At 41.5% G+C, this 23,395-nt stretch overlaps 1 protein-coding gene across 6 annotated transcripts in view; it reads right to left on the bottom strand.

Annotated features, from left to right (window-relative positions):
- Positions 1-23,395, bottom strand: part of atosb (atos homolog b) — a 143,909-nt gene that overhangs the window by 83,699 nt on the left and 36,815 nt on the right. For 5 of the 6 annotated variants that reach the window (XM_078219476.1, XM_078219472.1, XM_078219475.1 and 2 more), the window contains one exon: positions 2,477-2,618. The gene's annotated coding sequence lies outside the window, so the exon portion shown is untranslated. Of the gene's footprint in view, positions 1-773; positions 900-2,476; positions 2,619-23,395 lie in introns of all 6 variants that reach the window. The other variant, XM_078219478.1, reaches the window with a different exon arrangement.

Below are 23,395 nucleotides of genomic sequence, written 5' to 3'. Positions count from 1 at the left end.
CAAACCCAGGACTTAACTGCACTGTATTAGAAGCCACAATGTGAACAGCTTTCATTACAAACTGTTTAAAAAAATTGAAACATAACTTGGTGCACAATTTAACTAAGAATATGTGATAGTGAAATGCACCACAGTTCAACAACAAGAGGAGTTTGAATGACAGTGAACCATTAAAGCAACCTACATCAGTTTAACCTGTAATTTGAACCTCGAGAGCATATGACAGTTGAAAATACTTTTTGAAGAAAGATGTAATGTTTACCTTTTCAAAGGTCTCTTGCTGCAGAACCAGTCATTATGGCAGCTTCATATTTTGTGCAACAGGAATAACAGAAATTTTTATAATGCAGTGCTTGGCCAAGGATATAATGGAGTCAGTTGGCGAAAACCCTCTTCTCTTTTTAAGGTGTTTGGTCATATTGTAACTTAGCCATAGGCAGCCTGATTGAAGGACAGAAGTGCAGCCTGCTCATCCATTATTTGCTAATGCAGTCAGTCCCTCAGCAAGTTAGTCTCACTGTGACATCAGAAGTCAGAAATGATCATAAGACTCCTATGCTAACCTTTGAATGAAATTGTTGTTTTTCTAGTGACGCTGCAGGCAACAGTGAAAACTATTTAATGTCTATAACCATGTTTTGAATGAAAACATTTTGACTAACAATGTACAATACAAATTAACTTTTCAGAAAACATTTGATATTTTTGAAGCTGAACACATCCATCTGCAATAGATGCTCAGGTGACATTAATATACATATTTGAGCACCCACCTGCTAGTTAGATCTTTCCTGAGTCTTCAGGAAGTCTATTGATAACAAGATTTAATGCTTTTCAGCCAAGCTGCTTGGAGCGTCAGATCCAATTTGGTCATTCCAACTACAGGACTGAACCAAGACCTGAAAGGATGGCATTGCAAATCCAATTGGTACAAATAATTACAAAAATCATACATGCACTATTTAGATCTAATTTCACTTCTGCTTGCTTGCCTCTAAATAGAGTAGAAACGATGTTATAGGTTTGCAAACTAAAATGTAAACCGTGCTCCCTCAACATGTTTGAAAGAATGTAAACGAACAGTAGAAATAACTTCAGAAAATTAGGAAGCCTAACAAAGCCAGAGGTTAGGCTTCATGTCATTCAGTCTGCAAACATGACCCCAACCTTCCTGTTGCATGCAATTTCAACTCAACATCTTAAAATATAAAGTTTATTTGTGTCACAAATAGGTTTACATTAACACTGAAATGAAGTTACTGTGAAAATCCCCGAGTCGCCACACTCCAGCCTGTTTGGGCACACTGAGGGAGAATTTAGCATGGCCAATCCACCTAACCAGCATGTTTTTTGGACTGTGGGAGGAAACCAGAGCACCGAGAGCAAACCCATGCAGACCCGGGGAGAACGTGCAAAATCCACACACTGACCCAAGCTGGTAATCAAACCCAGGTCCTCGGTGCTGTGAGTTCTCATGTCTACATCTGTCCTTGGCCTGTTGCAATGCTCCAGTGAAACCCAACGCAAGCTGGAGCAGCAGCACTTCACCTTCCTATTTGGCGTGTTACATACAGCCTTTAGGGCTCCACTGAGTTCAACAACTTTAGACTGTGACAGCCATCATCTTCTCCTCCATCATAACCCAAATATCCCATACATCTATTGTCTTAATGCAAACCGCATCGCCCCCCCCCCCATCTTTATTTTGTTCTTCAGGTTGCTGCATCTTGTTGCAATCTCTCCCAGTTACAGAATAACATCCAACACATTTTCCCCCTCCTTAGTTTTGATGAGGAGTCAAACAGACTCGAAAATGTTAATTCTGTTTTCTCTCCCTACAGATGCTGCCAGATAAGAGTTGTTACAGCATTGTCTATTTTTGTTTCAGATTTTGCTATTTCAATAATAAATATCCCATGACAAATACCATCATTGTGCATAAAGCAAAATACTGTGGATGCTGGAATCTGAAACGAAAACAGAAAATGCTGGAAAATCTCAGGAGGTCTAGCCGTGGGGTCATTCTGACTCGAAACATTGGATTTATTGGATATATTCTCTCTCCACAGATGCTGTCAGACCTGCTGAGATTTTCCAGCATCTTCGGTTTTTGATTTAATTATGTTTATTAAAGTAATCACCCATTATTACAGTGATTTGACTAAATAGCACCAAAGAATCACTCAATAATCAAGTGAGACAATGAATTAGCATGGCGACAAAATTTAGATAGAGGAGAGAAAAGAAGAGAAAAAGGTGAAAAAAAAAAAGAGAACACCAAAGATGATTTCCGCAAGATAGTAAAACTACACTGGTCAGAAGATCCTACACTGCGGAAAAAAATTGGAATGGTGAACAACTGACTACATGCTAATCTTCAGAACAGCAAACAAACAAAAAGGACCACAGAATATCAGTCATGCTATCACAAACACCACCGTTTAAGAGTTCACAGAAACAGCTCTACAGAACTAACCTTTGCATGGACATCATTTGTTCGTCATTTTCCTACTACCATAAGTTTGGCAACTCTCAATCTGTGCAACGTTCAACTTTGTGCAACCATGTTCTCAAAGACAGATTTTTAAGGAAAATGGTCTTTATTGTACCATCAGAACCTGTTGACAAAGGAAATAATTTTTCATTAAGTACTGCGGATATCAGCAATCTTAGCACACTAAAAACACAGATTTAATAAAATTATGGTTAAACTACAACTTGTCTTTGTAGGATCAAAATAAGCATAACTTAATACTATTGCTACAAAGCATAAATGTACATTACCGAGGGAAGAGCAAAACCAGAGAAGATTTTTTGTATCTCATACAAATGGAACCCAAGGTTTCTTGCAATTTTGTTACATGGTATCTCTCAAACTTCATGGTTTTGGCTAACCGATTTAGGGGAGGTTATAATTAGACCTTCTGGCAGCTGTCTAACAGCCCTATACTCACAACAGCACACAAATTGTACAGTGGATTGGAAGCACAAGAAAATCCAATTTTGTGGCAATTTCTTCAAGCTCAGATCTCCTACACTATTCAGACTGCTGCAACTGTTGCTTAGCTCATTCCGAGCTCTCCCTGATCCATTCATTGCCCCACAAGTCAACTGGGGTGATGCGTGGAATTCAGAAAATATTATAACCACAACAAACCGCCAAGGAAATAGCATCAGATTGCAATCTTCGCCTCTCACATCCTGGTTAAAAGACTGGCCCCAGGAAGGTGCAGGTTTCGACTTAATTAACATTCAAGCCACAGAAGTGTGGACAATTACCATCTTCCACAAGAGAGAATTTAACCATCTCCCTTGCACATTCAATGGTATTGCCATTGCTAAGTCCCCTTACTTGTCGGCAGCACGATGGCACAGTGGTTGGCACTGCTGCTTCATTGCACCAGGGATCCGGGTTCAATTCCAGCTTCGGATAACTGTCCGTGTGGAGTTTACACGTTCTCCCTGTGTCTGCATGGGTTTCCTTCGGGTGCTCCGATTTCCTCCCACAGTCCAAAGATGTGCAGGTTAGGTGGATTGGCCATGCTAAATTGTCCCTTCGTGTCAGTGGGATTAGCAAAGTAAATACATGGGGTTACAGGAATAGGGCCTGGGTGGGGTGGTTGTCGGTGCAGGCTCAATGGGCTGAGTGGCCTCCTTCTGTACTGTAGGGAGTCAATAGATTCTAATAACATCTTGGGGTTTACCATTGACTAGAAACTGAACTGGATTAGCCGCATAAATACTGTGGCTACAAGGAGGTCAGAGACTGGGAATTCTGTCGCCAGTATCTCATCTGACTGCCCAAAGTCTATCCACCTTCTACAAGGCAGAAATTGAGTGTGATGGAGTACTCTCTACTTGCTTGGATAAGTGTGGCTCTAACAAGAGTCAAGAACCCCAACACCGTCCAGGACCATAGAACAATGGAATCTCTACAGTGCAGAAAGAGGCCATTCAGCTCATTGAGTGTGCACTGACTCTGAATGAGCATCCCATCCATCCTAACACTGCACATCTACCATGGCTAATCCACTAATTAGCACAGCTAATTCACCTAACCTGCTCATCTTTGGACTGTGGGAGGAAACTGGAGCACCCAGAGGAAACCCAAACACATAGAAAGTGCCTACTGCACACAGTCACTCCACGCTGGGATCAAAACCAGGTCCCTCGTGCTGAGGCAGTAGTGAAAACCACAGTACCACCATGCTGCCCACAAAGTAGCTCTTAGGGGCAGAATTTTACATCAAGTTTGAAACTATTTGAACCTGAAATTAGGGTCTTACATCTAAACAAAGGAAACTACAAAGATATGAAGGGCGGGTTGGCTATGGTAGATTGGGAATCTACATTAATAGCCATGAAAATTGACAGGTAATGGCGAGTATTTAAATAATCATCCATGGTTTACAATAAATTTGCATTCCTTTGAGGCACAAAAGTCCAACAGGAAAAATGAATCACTTATGGCTCACAAGATAGATTGTCTTTTATTGAAGGAAGAAGTTTATCAAGTTGCCAAAAAGTTAGTAAGTTTGAAAATTGGGAACAATTGATAATTCAGCAAAAGAGGACCAAGAAACTGAAATAAAGGAGAATAGAATGTGACAGCAATCTAGTGAGTAACTTAAAATCGGACTGTAAAAGCTTCTATGGGTATGTAATAAGAAAAAGATTAGTAAAGACAAATGTGGGCCCATTGCAGGCAGAGACAGGAGAATTTATACATGGGAATAATGTAACAGAAAAAAACTGAGCAGATACTTTGTATCTGTCATCTTGGAGGAAGATACAAAAAACTTCCCAGATATACTTGAGAATGAGGAACTGAAAGAAAGTAACACAGTAAACATTAGCACTGGAGTAATTAATGAGACTAAAAGTTCAGAAAATCCCCTGGACCTGATGATCTACAACCCAGAGTGTCAAAAGAGGTGGTAAAGAGACATTGGATGAATTTGTGAACCTGTTCCAAAATTCTATAGATTCTGCAGCAGATTGGAAGATTCCTGCAGATTGGAAGATTGCAAACGTAACGCCCATATTTAAGAAAGTAGGGGGAACTACAGACCTGTTAGCCTGACATCAGTGGAGGGAAAATGCTACAATCTATTATTTTCTATTCGAAAATACGGGATAGCTGAACACTTAGAAAATAATGGAAGGTTGGGTAAAGTCAAATAAAAGGGAAAAAAAAAAAAATCATATTTTGACAAGCCTGCTGGAGTTTATTGAAGATGTAACTAGCATTATTGTCAAGGGGGAACTAGTGGATATGAGAGTCTGGCACAGGTAGTTCCTGAAGCATGCTGAACCGAATTTCAATGTTTGCCTCCATGGGCCAGTTGTCTGTAGTGTTTCCCCTAAAGAGGAATTCTGCAGAGCAGAAGTTTGTCATGCTCTTTTTTTGAAAGTACTGTTGGGCAATCCCTTGTCGAGCTGCTGCAGTGCATCTTGTAGATGGTACTCACTGCTGCCACTGTGCGCCAATGATGGAGGGGCTGTGATGATTAGCCTCCAACAACCACAGCCTCTTTGTGTTAGGTATGGCTCCAACCAAGGGAGAGGTTTCCCCTGCTTCAATTTTGCTCGGGCTCCTTGACGTCACACATGGTCAAAACACTGACTTGACGTCTAGGGCAGTTACTCTTGGCTAACCTCTGGACTTCAGCTTTTTTGTCTGTGTTTGGAGGAAGGCTGTAATGAAGTCCGGAGCGGAGTGGCCCTGCCGGATCCCAAATTAAGCATTGGCTTGTATGTCATCATCCAAGTCTCACTATATGCAGGAATAGAATGTTTCAGTAAGGAAGTGTACCTCGAGACACAAGAGTTAATAATGGCTGGAGTCTATTGAGAATGGGACTGAATGATGTTTGGAGACCGCAGCTTTAGAAAAAAATAACAGTTTACCTCAACCCACTGATTCCAGCAGCAAACAGAAAGACTACATTTAGCACAGGGAAAAATTAACTAAAGTAAAATACTTTGCATTGTAACATTTTCTCCACCCTTGACACGGATCTTAGGAACTTGCCCTAAAAGACAATCCAAATTACAAGGGAGTCACAAAAAAGCACGCATTGACATGGCTTAATGCTGGGAAGATAACAAAAATCACAAATTGGCCCAGGATGTACAATTATAACGATGGCAAAATTTCAGTATTTGTTCCCAATGTGTAAAAGTGACAGTAACTTCTGGCATCCGCATGTGCGGTCAAATGCAGAAATCTGGAAGTTACTGTAAGTGATATCCTGTTCCTTCAGAGTGCACTGTTGCAGTTGTGGCAAATGGAATTATTAATTTATCTTCAACCTCTATTGCTTACACACTATTGTCATTGGACAAAATAGAAAATGTTATTTGCTAACAAGATGCTGAATGTCTCTTGGGTTCAGTGCTACAGAACTTCATAGTGCTTCATAAACATAAAATCAGGTATAATTATATTCCATACTAATACATTAAATTCATAATCAGCATTCATTACCACCGATCACATCATTTATCAGCACCATGAAGTCCCAAACAATTAAATTCAACACACCTTGCTTTACAGTTCTCAGCATTTAAAAATCACAATTGGCAGTCATTGATATTGTAACATTAATGTGCCTTTAAGAAATGTCTTTTTTAATCATGATCTCTGCAGCTCTGTCAGCTTTAAGTGATGTCATTGTGGGAGGAGAGAAAAACTGTGGGGTCAGGTGATAAGAGGTCATATTTTAGTTTTGTTTTGGCTGCAGTGTTAAAGGCAGTCTTAGAAGCAAGCTGGAAAAGAAGTCTCTTTCTCTGCTTTTATTTTGAAAATTTTATGGGTTAGCTGAAAGCACAGCTTATTGCCAACCTGCAGTAAAGAATCTGTGTTTTGAGGAGCAGATACCACTGCAAACTGCTTTGAGTTTTCGAGATCATTTGAAATCAGCATTCAACCCAGGGAACTCGATCCCAGTATCATGTGAGCTTTAGCCTGTGCAGTGATAAATCTGTTTCAAGGGTTTTGTTCATTGGATATTAGTTTTAATTGGGACAGCTTATTAAGTGTACATTATCAGGTTTGTTTCTTGTTTGTAATTGACAAAAGTTCTTGCTAATTTTCTTACGATACATGTTAAACATATTCTTAAATAAACTTTGTTTGATAAAAGTTCTCTCGTGGGTCTTTTGAATCACACCCAAGTTGAAACATCTCATGCTTATTCTAACCAAATTCAAGATGCAAAACTTATGATTTAGGCAGGCTCCATAAAACATTTGAGTTTCTGACCTGAAGCATAACAGTAACTAAAATGCAATCACCACAATCGAAGTGCACTATCAATGCACTGGCCTTTATCAATCGAGGGATTGAGTTTAGGAGTCCGGGGATAATGATGCAGCTATACAAGACCCTCGTCAGACCCCACTTGGAGTACTGTGCTCAGTTCTGGTCACCTCATTACAGGAAGGATGTGGAAAAGATTGAAAGGGTGCAGAGGAGATTTACAAGGATGTTGCCTGGATTGAGTGGCATGCCTTATGAGGATAGGCTGAGGGAGCTCGGTCTTTTCTCCTTGGAGAGACGTAGGATGAGAGGAGGCCTAATAGAGGTATATAAGATGTTGAGAGGCATAGATCGGGTGGACTCTCAGAGGCTTTTTTCCAGGGTGGAAATGTCTGCTACGAGAGGACACAGGCTTAGGGCGCTGGGGGGTAGGTACAGGGGAGATGTTAGGGGTAAGTTTTTCACACAGAGGGTGGTGGGCGAGTGGAATCGGCAGCCGTCAGTGGTGGTGGAGGCAAACTCAATAGGGTCTTTTAAGAGACTCCTGGATGAGTACATGGAGCGTAATAGGATGGAGGGTTATAGGCAGGTCTAGAAGATAGGGATGTGTTCGGCGCAACTTGTGGGCCGAAGGGCCTGTTTGTGCTGTAGTTTTCCTATGTTTCTATTATTAATTTCAAATTTATTGGTTGCAGTGTCTTGCATGCTTGAACTGTAACTTAAAATTTTAGCAAAACATACATTTACTTGCACCCGATTTCTATATAATCGACTGTAAATTCTTTAAACAAATGTCCACAGAGATTTTTCAGTTTCTGAAATCAGTCCCATCATTTGAAAGTAGTCACTGAGAAAAGAACCTCAATGTCCTGCAATCTGTCAGTGAACAGCCCTCATGCCCAGAGAGCACAATCGTCAATTCCAGACTGAAATACAATAGAATTCAGACCAGAATCGTATTTGCTAACTGTTCCAGGAGAATCTATACATGAAAGGCACCTAAACAGTGTACAACTTTACAGAAACTAATACTTCAACAATAAAAAAAATTGCTCGAGATGGAATTGCTCCAGCTTTTGTACACCTAATTTTGGTTAAGTTCCAGTAACTAGAAGCAGCTCTTCAAAAGGGCGTGTACCTCCTGACATTTTGTAGCAAATCACTAGTCTGGCTGTTGTACGCTTTGGAAACATACCAGCAGCTGACAAAAATCTGACAATTAAGGCATTGCTGAAATGGGTCTTGCGTTCTTTGGACAGATTTGAAAGTTGTGCTGAGTTAAGAAAAAAAGGTAATGACAACCACAAATACAATTTTAAGAGTTATTTTGAGAGGGGGTAGAAAAAAAAAGGGCCAACCAGTTACAAGAATAATTTTCGAATCACAGGAAAAATAAATTTTTCGAACAGCATAGACTTGATGGCTTTTCAAAAAAATATTCATGGGATGTGAGCATTTATTGTCCACCCGCATTGCACTGCAGCAATCAACTTCATTGGCCATCTCATGGAAGAACTTTTTGTTTAAGAACATTTAACATTTAAAAGGACTAAAAGAATAGCAATTTAAATAACCTGAACTACAGCACTCCTCTTTAACACAATGCTCTATCTACTCCCATTCCCCTCGCTGCAGCAAACATAACCCTGCATTCAGCTGAATCCTAGCATCATGTGGGACAAGAGCGCTCGATAGGACTCAAAGAATGGCCATAAGCAGGAGAACTTTCCACAGAATGTCTGTTGAATCAGCTCCCTATGCCAAAGATGGAGCAGCCCCACCAATGGTGACCTTGTGTTTCACGCTTTGAAATTCCCACCGTAAGCTTAGAAACCCTCCAGCACAGAAAGAGGCCATTCGGCCCATCGAGTCTGCACCGACCACAATCCCACCCAGGCCCTACCCCCATATCCCTAGATATTTACCCACTAATCCCTCTAACCTACGCATCCCAGGACATGAAGGATAATTTTTTAGCATGGCCAATCAACCTAACCCGCACATCTTTGGACTGTGGGAGGAAACCGGAGCACCCGGAGGAAACCCACGCAGACACGAGGAGAACGTGCAAACTCCACACACACAGTGACCCAAGTCGGGAATCGAACCCAGGTCCCTGGAGCTGTGAAGCAGCAGTGCTAACCACTGTGCTACCATGCCTTTCGTTCTTCATCGTCCCTTTTTAAACCCACATCTGACCACTCTGAAGAACTCCTTGGGCTCATTGTTCACTTTTTCCTATGTACGTGAAGTACCATTCTACATTCTAGGCAACGTATACACGAGTTGTTATAGTATTCCATCCATCAATCTGACATGGAACAGATGAAAGGGATGCAGGCACACACAATGGACACCCGAGAAAAAGCTTCAATACTCTGGTTGTCAGCTAACAATTCTGACTATTTTAAATTACCGCTTCCCATCATGTCATCCTTCCACTAGCACTTAATTATGCCCCAAAGGTCTGCAATAGAAGAAAATTGAAACTGTCCTAAAATCATCATTCCTCAATATGAAATCACGATCAGGGAAAGGGAATGGGGGGTGGGGGGGTTGGAAAAAGAGGTGGACAAGGATTTTAGCAAAGTAAAAGTTTTGGAAATATCAATGGCTAAGTAGATAAATACAGTATTTGTGGGCATGAACAATCATCAGGAAGGGTCCAAGTTAAATCCTCTGCGCTAATTTAGCAGATTTCAGCTAAAAGTGAGCTCTGGCACTGCATCCACACTATTTTGCTTTTAGCTCTGGCAGGCACAGCAACTAGTTCAGTCTCTCATGATTCAAAAGAGGAAGAGGTGACAAAAGGAAAACTACCAGACTTCCTACTGTTGATTATAATCTAATGCTTTCTAGTGGCAAGTGCATATGTGAACATCTGATAAAGAAGTGACGAGCCATTCGGGCCATCAATAAAAGACTCACAAATAAAATATGATCTGCTCAGACAAAATACCAGTGGGCTACCACCATCCATGGAACGGCAACCCAGCACATCACTGGGTAAGGGAAGAAAACAAAAAGACAATGTTTTCAAGGAAGGGGTGGGAGGGGGAGAAATGATTTTCCTAAAAAGAACTTTTAAGCCCCACATCATACAAGGACTTTTCAAAATGTGTTAGATTTACTTCATGATCTTTCCGAATGTTTTAGTTTCTTCATCAAGTTTTTCAGCACTTGCAGTAATGCAGAATATGAACATGTGAAGTGGAAAGGCTGAGTTTCAAGATAAATACAAAATTAGAGATTCAGAGGAAGTGAACAAGCCATGTGTTTCACACTCTGTTTAGGATGTCCACAAAGATTGCACAGGCATCAATTTTTAATACAGGTATAATGTCACAGTCTTGTAAACCAATTAAAAGTCTGAGGAAACACACTTTTGCTAATTTATTTGTTGAAAAGTTGAATTCAAAAAAAGGCCAGTGGTTTTATTAAAAGAAAACACAAATGTGTGTCTTCCTTTCTGAAATGTGTGTTCACAGTATCCATTTCACAAAGTCTGGCATTGTAAATCATAGTTGTTACAGGAGCAAAACATATGTACTACCACTGCGAACAAACATCCTCAAAAGAATTTCCTTTCAAGGCTAATGAACAATTGTGTAATTACAATGCATTTCCTGCAGCATCAAAAAGAAACAAAAACTAAGTATCATTGACCCTAGAGACTGACAGAAACAATCAAAGGGAGGGTGTGAAAAACAGTTAACACAAGCACACATGCACAGTTTACATGGGCTGATTTATCCAATATCACTGGACTCTACTGGAAAGGCCTATTACTGTATTTGGTTCTGTTGGTGGTACTTTGCTGAATGATCATTTTAGTATTTCACACATTCAATCTGAGACAGCCCTTAGGTGACATGGACATGTATGAACACCTACCAGCTTTTAAATATCATTTATCCACATTAACTAATTAGGACCATTTCAGATCTGACAAAAGGATTAAAATAGCTCCCAACCTTGGAGCAGCCAACAAAAAACACCATTCCCAAGTTTAATAATTAAACATTTGTAAATATATTGCATGGAAATAGATTATAAATACAGCAGCTCTTTGAATTATCAGTAACAAACTGCCAACGTTATTAAAATGCTTCCAAACAACTCCAAGCACATGACGAATTACTCACTGGTTTGCCTCTCATGAATATACCACAATTCAACAGTACTTACCCAGTTAACTTTCCTATAGAATATTCTATTACACTGCTAACACGACTGCATAGTGCCAAACAGGAGGGCACCATAAAGCTCCGTAGCCTGACTTAAATACAGTTTGTGGCAGACTCAGGCAGATCTTGAGTAGCATTATCAGTTATTCGTGGCCCTTTGTGATTCTCACCCTTTTCTAGCCATATACACTGCCTTGTTCCTGCTGGAAGCTTTCACTTCATTCCTACCAGCTGACTGAACAGGCTCATCCGTCAACTCTGGCTTTTCAGCAGAGCACACAGCTGATTGGGGGAATCCTGCCTGCTACGATTGGCAATTTGCACAGAAAAACTCCTCTTTGTTGCCTTGCAGTGTCATGGTAGGTCACTAACAGAACAGAAAGCTCTAACATTATTCAGGTTATAAAGGAGACAATACATTTAAATGTAACCTTCAGTGTGCTTTTTATACTTATTACCCACAGTAGACCCAAGAACAAATTAGAAACTGAAAGGACAGAGCTATAACAGAAGCCCTGCGAAATTAGGTAGCATTTTTAAAATCAGCCATTTCTCTTTTTTTTTTAAACCCTTAAATGCTCGTAAATTTTTAAACAAAATTGAAATGTGAAATTGCAACGTAACATGAACATTAAAATTCACAGATTCAGAAATGTTCAATTTTATTCAGTGAAACAGTCAATTAAAAAGTAATCAATTGTGGAACCAAGTGTAATAATGCATTATCACACAAATTTGTATCAAAACCTTCAGTTTTCACACAGAAAATTACACTTCAACGTGATCCTCATGGTACATGGAAATTTTGAGATAGATGTCAACCCTCTGTTTTGAAAGCAAAAAAAAAATGTGGAGCATTAAAAATCAGAGATTATTGCAAATATTTCCAGGAAGTGCTTTGATCAGCACAAAGAATGCAAAATATGTATTTTGAAAAGACTGCCAGTGGCCACTTAAAATATAGACTGGTAAACAGACAGTCAAATATTTTAAACCAAAGTTATCACTCAAACATTCATGGCATGACAATGCTTGTGGCAACATTTATTTCTCTTCATTTATTCATTCATTCATGGAACATGGGTGTCGCTGTTAAAGCCAGCATTTGTTGCCCATTCCAAATTGCCCTCGAAGGTGGTAGCGAGTCATCATCTTCAAATGATGCAGTCTATGTGAAGGTATTCCCAAAGTGCTCTTAGGGAGGGAGTTCCAGGATTTTGACCTATAACATAGGAGTAGACCATATGACTATGTCTTATGAGATTCTGTTCAGCCATTTAAAAGATCGTGGTGATCCTTTACCTTTACTTACTTAGTAACAACCTCTTATCATTTGGTATCCACCAGGGTCAATCAAGAATTCAATAAAATTCAAATACAACCTTGGTGCAAAAATGGACAAATCAGCTGAATTACAGAGATGAGATGAGAATAATTGTCCTCGACATCAAAGCAACATTTGACCAAATGTGGCATCAAGGAGCCCCAGCAAAAGGGAAAGCTCTCCATTGGTTGGAGTCATACCTAGCACAAAGGAAGATGATTCATGGTTGCTGGAGGCCTACCATCTCAGCTCCAGGACATTGCTTAAGAAGTTTCTCAGCACAGTGTCCAAGGCTCACACATCTTTAGCTACTTCAATGACTTTCTCTCTAATACAAGGTCAGAAGAGGGGACATTTGCAAATGACTGCACAATGTTCAGTACCTTTTGCAACTCAGATACTGAAACTTCTGTGCCCACCTACAGCAAGACCTGGATAACATGGGTTGACAAGTGACAAGTTTATATTGATGCCACATAAGTGGCAGGCAATGATCTCTAACAAGAGAGAATCTAACCAATACCCCTTGACATTCAACAGCATTACTAATGCTGACTCTGCCACCATCAACATTCTGGGACAAAACATTTAACTGGATCAATCACACAAATACACATTCATCTGCACAATCTCCCCATCTCTGTACTCACTAGCACATAGCACCATGAGATCCTGCATATTAATTTATTTCCGAGCTGCCTAAAGTCTGTCTACAGGACCTCATTCCTCACAGGTAGCAACAGGGATACTGCCTTTGGCTGCTCATCCTCCTTTTATTAGAATGTTCTATAGCTACACAGTAACATCCTTCACCATGTCATCAGGGAGACAATATACCATCCCTAAATGCCCTTCAGTAGGTGGCAGTGAACTCCCTGCTTGAACCACTGCAGTCTATGGTGAAGGTGCACCCAGAATGCTCTTAGGAAGTGAGTTTCAGGAATTTGCCCAAGCAACAGTGAAGGAACAGCTATATAATTCCAGGTCAGGATGGTGTGTGGCTTGGTGTTCCCATGCATCAGCTACCCTTGCTCTTCTAGGTGGTAGATTCATGGGTTTGGAATAGAAGTCTTCTTAGCCAGTTGCTGCAGTGCATCTTACAGAAGGTAGACACTACTGCCACTGTGCATCATTAGCAGGAGGGGTGAATCTTTAAGGGGATAAATGAGGTGCTAATCAAGCATGTTGCTTTGGCTTGGATGGTGTTAGAGCTGCCCTCATCCAGGCAAATGGAGAGTAGTCCATAACACTCCCTGATTTGTGCCTTGTAGATGGCGGACAAGTTTTGGGGAGGCTGATGGTCAGTTACTGATCACAGAATTGCCAGTCTGATCTGCTCTTGTAGCTGCAGTATTTATATCATTGGGGTCCAGCTAAATTTCTGGTCAAATGTAATTTTCAGGATCTTGATAATAGGGATTCAGTGCATGTCGTTGGGCCACAGAATCCTACAGTGCAGAAGAGACCCTTCTGGCCACTGGCCTCCAGTCACTAAAGCAGCCACCTGTCACCATCGCTAAGTCAATTATGAATCCACCTCATCAGATCACCGTGTATCCCATGTGCATTAGCCTGCTTAATAAGTCTCCCATGTGGGACTTGTCAAAGGCTTTGCTGAAATCCATGTAAACTACACCAACTGTACTACCCTCATCCACATACTTGGTTATATGCTCAAAAAATTCAATCAAATTTGTTAGGCATGATCTCCCTCTGACAAAACCATGCTGACTCTCCCTACTCTTTCCCAGGTTATCCTCTTCCCGTTGATATACTTATAGAATATAGAAACATAGAAAAACTACAGCACAATACAGGCCCTTCAGCCCACAAAGTTGTGCCGAACATGTCCCTACCTTAGCGATTACTAGGCTTACCTATAACCTTCTATCTTACCAAGTTCTATGTACTTATCTAAAAGTCTCTTAAAAGACCCCATCGAATCCGCCTCCACCACTGTTGCTGGCAGCCCATTCCACACACCCACCACCCTTGGAGTGAAAAACTTACCGAGATCTCCTCTGTACCTACACCCCAACACCTTAAACCTGTGTCCTCTTGTGGCAACCATTTCAGCCCTGGGAAAAAGCCTCTGACTATCCACTTGATCAATACCTCTCAACATCTTATACACCTCTATCAGGTCACCCCTCATCCTTCGTCTCTCCAAGGAGAAAAGGCCGAGCTCACTCAACCTATCCTCATAAGGCATGCTCCCCAACCCAGGCAACATCCTTGTAAATCTCCTCACCACCCTTTCTATGGCTTCCACATCCTTCCTGTAATAAGGCAACCAGAACTGAGCACAGTACTCCAAGTGTGGTCTGACCAGGGTCCTATATCACTGCATCATTATCTCACTACTCCTAAACTCAATTGCTTGATTGATGGAGCACAGTACACCATACGCCTTCTTAACCACAGCCTCAACCTGCACAGCTGCTTTGAGAGTCCTATGAACTCGGACCCCAAGATCTTAGGACTTTCCCTAATTCTAACAGCCAGAGCTTTCCCATATCCCCTCTTTGCTCTCAGGGTCATCAGAACTTTAGGATGCTTCTTGTAGTAAGTAGATGGTCATTGCCCAACACTTGTGGCACAACTATTACTTGCCAGTTATCAGGCTGAGCCTGAATACCATCCAGATCTTGCATGCGTGCAAGCATGGATCACCTTTTAAGGCTCAACAAGGTCATCTATGTGCGGATTCACAAGGGATGGGCGAGATCCTAAATGAATATTTCTCATCAGTATTTACTGTTGAGTAAAGCATGGATGCTAGGGAATTTGGGAAATAAATAGTGATGTCTTGAGGAGTGTACAGATTACAGAGGTGGTGGTGCTGGAAGTCTTAAAGCGCATCAAGGTAGATAAATCCCCGGGACCTGATGAGGTGTATCCAAGGACATTGTGGGAAACTGGGGAAGAAATTGCGGGTCCCCGAGCACAGATATTTGAATCATCGATAGTTACCGGTGAGGTACCTGAATATTGGAGAATGGCAAATGTTGAGCCTTTGTTTAAAAAGGACTGCACGGAAAAGCCTGGGAACTACAGGCCAGTGAGCCTCACATCTGTGGTGGGTATATTGTTGGAAGGTATTTTGAGAGACAGGATCTACAGGCATTTAGAGACGCAAGGGCTGATTAGGGACAGTCAGCATGGCTTTGAGGGTGGAAAATCATGTCTCACAAATTTGATTGAATTTTTTGAAGGGGTAACCAAGGAGGTAGAGGAGGGCAGTGCAGTTGATGTTGTCTACATGGACTTTAGCAAGGCCTTTGACAAGGTACCACATGGTAGGTTGTTGTAGAAGGTTAAATCTCATGGGATCCAGGGTGAGGTATTTAAATGGATACAAAATTGGCTTCTTGACAAAAGCCAGAGGGTGGTTGTAGAGGGTTGTTTTTCAAACTGGAGGCCTGTGACCAGCAGTGTGCTGGGTCCACTGTTTTTTGTCATTTATATTAATGATTTGGATGAGAATATAGGGGGCATGGTTAGTTAAGTTTGCAGATGACACCAAGATTGGTGGCATAGTGGACAGTGAAGAAAGTTACCGCCGATTGCAATGGGATCTTAATCAATTGGGCCAGTGGGCTGACAAATGGCAGATGGAGTTTAATTTAAATAAATGTGAGGTGATGCATTTTGGTAGATTGAACCAGGGCAGGGCTTACTCAGTTAATGGTAGGGCACTGGGGAGTGTTACAAAACAAAGAGATCTAGGGGTACATGTTCATAGCTCCTTGAAAGTGGAGCCACAGGTGGACAGAGTGGCGAAAGCGGCATTCGGCATGTTTGGTTTCTTCGGTCAGAACATTGAATACAGGAGTTGGGACACCTTGAAGTTGTACAAGACATTAGTAAGACCACACTTGGAATACTCTGTACAGTTCTGGTCACCCCATTATAGAAAGGATATTATTAAACTAGAAAAAAAGTGTGCAAGAGATTTACTAGGATGCTACCGGGACTTGATGGTTTGAATTATAAAAGGAGAGGCTGGATAGGCTGGGACTTTTTTCTCTGAAGCATAGGAGGCCAAGGGGTGATCTTATAGAGGTCTATAAAATAATGAGGGGCATAGACAAGGTAGATAAGTCAATATCTTTTCCCAAAGGTAGGGGAGTCTAAAACTAGAGGGCATAGGTTTACGGTGAGAGGGGAGAGATACAAAAGAGTCCAGAGGGGCAATTGTTTCACAGAGGGTGGTGAATGTCTGGAACAAGCTGCAAGAGATAGTAGTAGAGGGGGGTACAATTTTGTCTTTTAAAAAGCATTTAGACAGTTACATGGGTAAGATGGGTATAGAGGGATATGGGCCAAATGCAGGCATTTGGGATTGGTTTAGGGGTTTAAAAAAAAAAGGGTGGCATGAACAAGTTGGGCTGAAGGGCCTGTTTCCATGCTGTAAACCTCTGACTCTATGACCAATATCTGTGTTGCAAAAGGCAGTAAACAAGCAGCAAACACTCCCTTACTTCTAACTTCATGATGGTCAGTGACACAGCAGTTGAAGATGGTTGGACTTGGTGTGCTACCTTGAACTCTTACAGCAATGCACTGGGCTGAGATGATTGGTCTCCAACGACCACTACCATCTTTCTTGCTGGGCATGACTCCAACCAATGGTGAGGTTTCCTGCTGATTCCCAATTACTTCAGCTTTGCTCGGGCTCTTTGACGCCATGGTCAAATGTTGGCTTGATGTCACTCGCAATTAATCCCTGGAATTCAGTTACATTGTCCATGTCTAGACCGAGGTTTAAATGAAATCTGCAGCAAGTTGCCGTGGCAGAACTCAAAATGAATCTCAGTGAGCAGGTTGCAGCAAGTGCTGTTTGACAGCACTGTCAATGACATCTTCAATCTCTTTGCGAAGAATTCATAGTATAATGGGGAGGGGGGCAGGAATTGGATGTGCCCTGCTTTTTGCACACAGGACATAGCTGGGCAATTTTCCACATTGCTGGGTATATGCTAGTGTTGTAGCTGCACTAGAACAGCTTGGTTAGGAGCACAGGTAGTTCTGGAGCACATGTCCCCAATATTATAGCTGGAATGTGGTCAGGGCCTTTAGCCGTTGCCCTATCCATTGCATTCAACCATTTCTTGATATCATGTTGAGTAATTCAAATTAACTTTTGGCACCAGTGGAAGCATGGGCCTCGGGAGGGGGCCAAGATGGATCATCCACTCAGAGTTCTGGCCGAAGGTGGTTGCAAATGGTTTGGCATGGATATGCTGGGATTCCCCATCATTGAGGAGGAGGATGTTTGTGGGCTGTCTCCCTGCAGGTCCTTGGCTCACTGTCTGCTGATGCTTCATCCTGAGCAGCTTTCTTGGCTGATATTTTTCATTGGTGGTTTGCCATTGCTTGCCAAGTACTATTACGGAGCAGAATGAGGGGCAGGCCCCAAGTCTACTTCAGCCAGAATGAGAATCAGACGTGCACTGGCGATATTATTCTGAGTCACAGGATAAACCATCTAGCTGGCTGAGCTAACCAGTCCCCATCAACATAAAAATAAAGTTCCACAATTCTGCACAATGCACACAGGCAATTAATCGACCATATGGCCAAATACATGGGTTTTGATAAGATTTTGAAAAAGGTTCAAAGAGAATAGGTGGAGAGGTTTAGGGATTGAATACCATACAAGGCTAAATCAAAGACTGCACTATCAATTGGCAGGGTGGGGAAGTGCTGGGGGAAAATCCAAGAGGGCAAAGCCAGGAGGGCAATTGAAGTTGAAGGTGGTAGCTGAAATATAAAGCAGGCCAGGGAGAGATCTGAAGATAAAGGGTTAAGATAAGAGTTCTGAAGCTAATACACTGATGCACATAATGTGTAAGGTATGGGGCAGAATTTGGGCTGTTGCAACCTGATTGAGGAGGAAAGAGGAAGAAGGGATAACCAGGGAAAGTAAGAAATAGAAAAAAAGTCCGAGAGAGAGAAAATGAAAGAGAGACAAAATTCATTGGCAGGCAGGCGCACAGTTAGTAGGGAGGTTGCAGAAAGAATACACAGAACAAAAACTATAAATACTTTCCAGACTAGAGAGAAAAATCTTGGCTACCAAGATACAAATTACAAAATTCTCTTCACCTGTTAGTTATGGTGTTAGCAAAGTGTTACTGGGAGAGAAGAGAAAAATAATCGATGCAGCGACCATTCTATTTCCCAACACAAACCAGCTGTGACTGTAGATGTCAATAGTCCACGTTATTACACTCTCTTCATTAAAATTGAAGCAACAAAGTAATATGGGAACCCACGTCTGGTGCAATATACTAGTGTGCTGTTGAAAGCTGGGCAATTCCTTCCTGATGGTGCAATTGCCAATCTCTTCTGGAAGAGGCACCATCACAAATCATTGCAACCACCAACATTTCAGCACAACTTGGGAATTACAGAGGTGGTGGATAGGTCAGTCACCCGTCTACTCACCTCAACCAGGAATGGGGAGCAGATATTTGAAAAGGGAGGGATTTGGAAGCAAAAGAATTAGTGAGCTGGAAAACAACCACAAAAAAAGTATTCAAACAAGCAATGAACTTTGTAGTTTTCTTTTCATGCGCTTCCATAGTCATAAGTATTGGCTGGAGACATGCCAAGTGTTTCTCACTATTTCAGGCCAACATGAAAAGGTGTTTAAGCATAACCTGGTCACCCAGATCCTCCTCCTTGTTGGGAGAGGCCTGGTGATTGGTAAAGATTGGCTATTCAGGACCTGCAGATACAAACCCACTTCCTACTCTTTCTTTAGTCACTGGGCCAGTTGGGAGTGTGTTTGAAGGACATTGCAATTGCAGTGACTTGATGTCTAAATTTCTCCAGCTTTATTATTATGGATTACAATACCTTTTAAACACTCAATTTTGTTTCATGACATCATTGCAACACTTACAGAATTAGATCCATTCACTTCTACAATGCAAGTGACAAAGCACAGGATCCCCATGGTGTTTTATATAACCAAAACTATCTAACTGGTTTCATTCTCAATTCCTTTAGTTTAGTTGCATTTGGTGTAAGATTAAGAAATAGAAGTAGGCCATATGACCCCTCAGGTTCGGTCTACCATGCAATAAGATCAATACTGATCTACAACCTCAACTCCACTTCCATGCCCAATTCCCTATTCCCTGAATCTATCAATCTCAGTCTTGATGTATTCAACCACTGAACATCCCTAGACCTCTGCAGTAGAGATTGCCAAAGATTCACAACCCTCCGAGTGAAGAAATTCCTCAAAGCAATCCTAAAAGCATGTTAGCACTGCTGCCTCACAGCGCCAGGGTCCCAGGTTCAATTCTGGCCTTGGGTCACTGCCTGTGTGGAGTTCGCACATTCGCCCCATGTCTGTGTGGGTTTCCCTCTGGGTGCTCCGGTTTCCTCCCACAGTCCAAAGATGTGCGAATTAGGTTGATTGGCCACTTTAAATTGACCCTAGTGTCAGGGGGATTAGCAGGGTAAAATGAGTGGGGGTGCGGGAATAAGGCCTGGGTGGGATCGTGGTCGATGCAGAATCGATGGGCCAAATGGCCTCCTTCTATTCGATAAAAGATTATCTGGTGAGTGTGTCAGTTCTAAAGATCCAGTTCTAAACTGCAGAGTCAGGTGAAACAGCCTCTAATATCTTCCCTGTCAAGCCCCCTCATTCTTCTAAACTCCAGACAGTGGAGCCCCATTCCACTCAACCTTTCCACACTGATTCCTGGGAAAAGGTTGATCTATCTCGTGAAACCTTTTGACTCTGCTGTATATCCTTCCTCAGGTACAAAGCCCGAGTACTTCATCTGTAGCCTCAACAAAACTCTTTGCAGTCAGTCCTCAATTAAAGCTGTAGTTGCGTTCCTGTAAAGTGCAATTTCAAGTGAAATGACCTTAAATGCATCAGATTTTCCCATTAAAACCAATGCAAAAGCTGTAGTTGGTTCTGTAGGACATTTCCCATCAAAAACTGTAAAACATTATAACCTGCAAGTTGAAATTGGTAAATGAAATAACTTTTAATACAAGATAAATTCTAAAAATCTAAAAGAAATATGGCAACTTTCTACTTGCGGCTAATCCTGCTCACCGCCAACTCTGCTTCCTGAATCTTCCACATCACAAATTTTATTCTCCGAACCTCCTTGTAGCTACGGCCCCTTCCACATTTGGACTCTCCAGTTTGCAGCCTCTCTTGTTCTCTAACCCTCCTTTCGCTGAACCTCGAGCTTCCTGTTTCTCCTGTTCACCACTTTCCTTCCTTGGGCCCTCGCTGTGACCCACAGATCCCCGACAGTGCAGAAAGAGGCCATCCAGCCCATCGAATCTGCACCAACTCTGAAAGAGCATCTCACCCAGCACCCAACCACCACTGCACTCTTTCTTGTAATTCCATGCACTTAGCATGGCTAATCCACATAACTCTCTCAGTTATGGACACTAAGAGGTAATTTACCATGGCCAATCCACCTAACCTGCGTATCTTTGGACTGTGGGAAGAAACTGGAGGAAACCCACAGAGACACGGGGAAAATGTGCAAACTCCACATAGACCATCCCACCCAAGGCTGGGACTGAACCCTGACGCTGTGAGGCAGCAGTGCTAACCATTATGCCACTGTGATTGAAGGCTCTGGAGATGAACAGCAAACGGCAGGAAAAGCAGCTTTGACTTGCAGCAGAGGGTCAACAATGAGCGGGTGGGTTAGGGAGCTGGAGAAGCCGCGATATAGTGCGGATCAGGTCAGATTAGTGCAAAACGATTTAGAAATGTGAAACTCCGTGCTCATGAGAATACGGGTCCCATTAACGACAAATGTTAAAACAAATCAATGTAAATTGGGGCAATATTAAATGGGGACTTACTGTACTATTGATTTTCTGATTTCCTGACCTCTTGTGCTCCAAACCACTTGCGATCAAGGCCAATGTACCATCTGCCTTCCCAACAGCTTGCAGTACTTGCACATTAACTTTGTTTCATGTATAAAAACAGCCAAATGCCTTTGAATACCGACATCTAGTAACTTGGACATTTAAAAAAAAGGTTTCTATCAAACTAAATATTTCCCCACGTTATATTCCATCTGCCACTTACCCACTAATTTAACCTATCTACATCAGTTTGTAAACCCTGTGTCCTGTGTACTTTTCTGCCTAGCTTTGCATCAGCAGCAAACTTGGCTACATGATCTCATCTAGGTCATTAATATAGATTGTAATTAATATAGATTGTAAATAGCTGAGGCCCTAGCACTGATCCTTAGGGCACAGTTAGGCACAGCCTGTCAACCTGAAAATGCCCAGTCTATCCTTGCTCTCTGCTTCCTGTCTTTTAGCCAATGCTCCATCTCTGCTAATGTAATACTCCCAAGACCATGAGTTCTTATCTTCTGCATTACCCTGTTGTGTGGCATCTTATCAAAAACATTTTGATATTCCAGGAATACTACATCCTCTGATTCCTTTAACTCTGTTAGTTACATCCTCAAACAGCGCTGACAGATTGTCAAACACAATTCCCCCATCTATCATAAAACCATGTTAACGTTGCATTTATGTGATAAACTTGATATATGATATAACTTGCCAAAGTTATTAAGCAACACAGTTGGAACAGCCCAGAACTACTGTTCAGTTGTTTTAATTCTGCAACTAGCGGTCTATATAATGAATTTTTGTTGCAGTCCCATTTAAATACACTTGACATTTCCATGTCACTCTTCTTCAGAATTGTTTTGTTGCCAGAACTTATCTTTTGTAATTTGGTAACAGCATTGCAAAGCCTGATGATATGCTAAGTGATATCAAAAATAGCGCCAAAAAGAGGTTTCAAATTGACATTATAGAACTGTTTTAGTCTTTTAGGTGGTAGATCTAAACTCAAATGTCGATTAGTAAACATTTTGGGCATATTGTGAAGTTTGTCACAATCGCTTCAGGACAACAACTTTACCTTTGTTTAAAATAGAGTTTTGAACTGGCTGCAAAACCTCAGATACACACGGACAACTAACACGAATGGTGTTGGGGAACAGGAGGATTTGAGCTTTCTCCACCATAGTTAGCAACAGACTCAGGTGAAATCATCACAAGCACCCTTCAACACCACATGTTCCTGCAGCTTTGTTTATGGAGAAAAACAAGCTTTCCTCTAATATTATGCTGAAAAATTTTGCTTTATAAAAGTTTCATATAACTTACAATTCAATGAAATCCCCTTATGATCACTTTCAATACCTTGCCGAAAAAATAAGAGTCAGCATGGGTTTCAAACGACAAAAGCTTGCTTGAACAACTGCATTGAATTCTTTGCAGAGGTAACAAGGGCATTACAAGGCAACATGGTAGATGCAATTTATCGAGATTTACACTAGGTTTTTGATCATTATAGAATAGACTAATAAACAAGGTTAGAGCATGAGGAATAAGGGGACAAATTGCAGAATGGATAGCTAGCTGGCCACAAGACAGAAAGCAGAGAGTGACAGTAAAGGGTAGATCGGAATGTTGGAGAGCGAAATTCCACAAGGATCAGTGTTGGTGTTCACAACTTATATTCATGATATAAACTTTGGAATCAAAAATCAGAGGATATCAAATTTTGCGGCTGGGGGTTGT

Source organism: Mustelus asterias, chromosome 1 (assembly GCF_964213995.1).
Source record: "Mustelus asterias chromosome 1, sMusAst1.hap1.1, whole genome shotgun sequence".
Taxonomy (NCBI): domain Eukaryota; kingdom Metazoa; phylum Chordata; class Chondrichthyes; order Carcharhiniformes; family Triakidae; genus Mustelus; species Mustelus asterias.
This window is presented reverse-complemented; position numbering and strand designations above follow the sequence as displayed.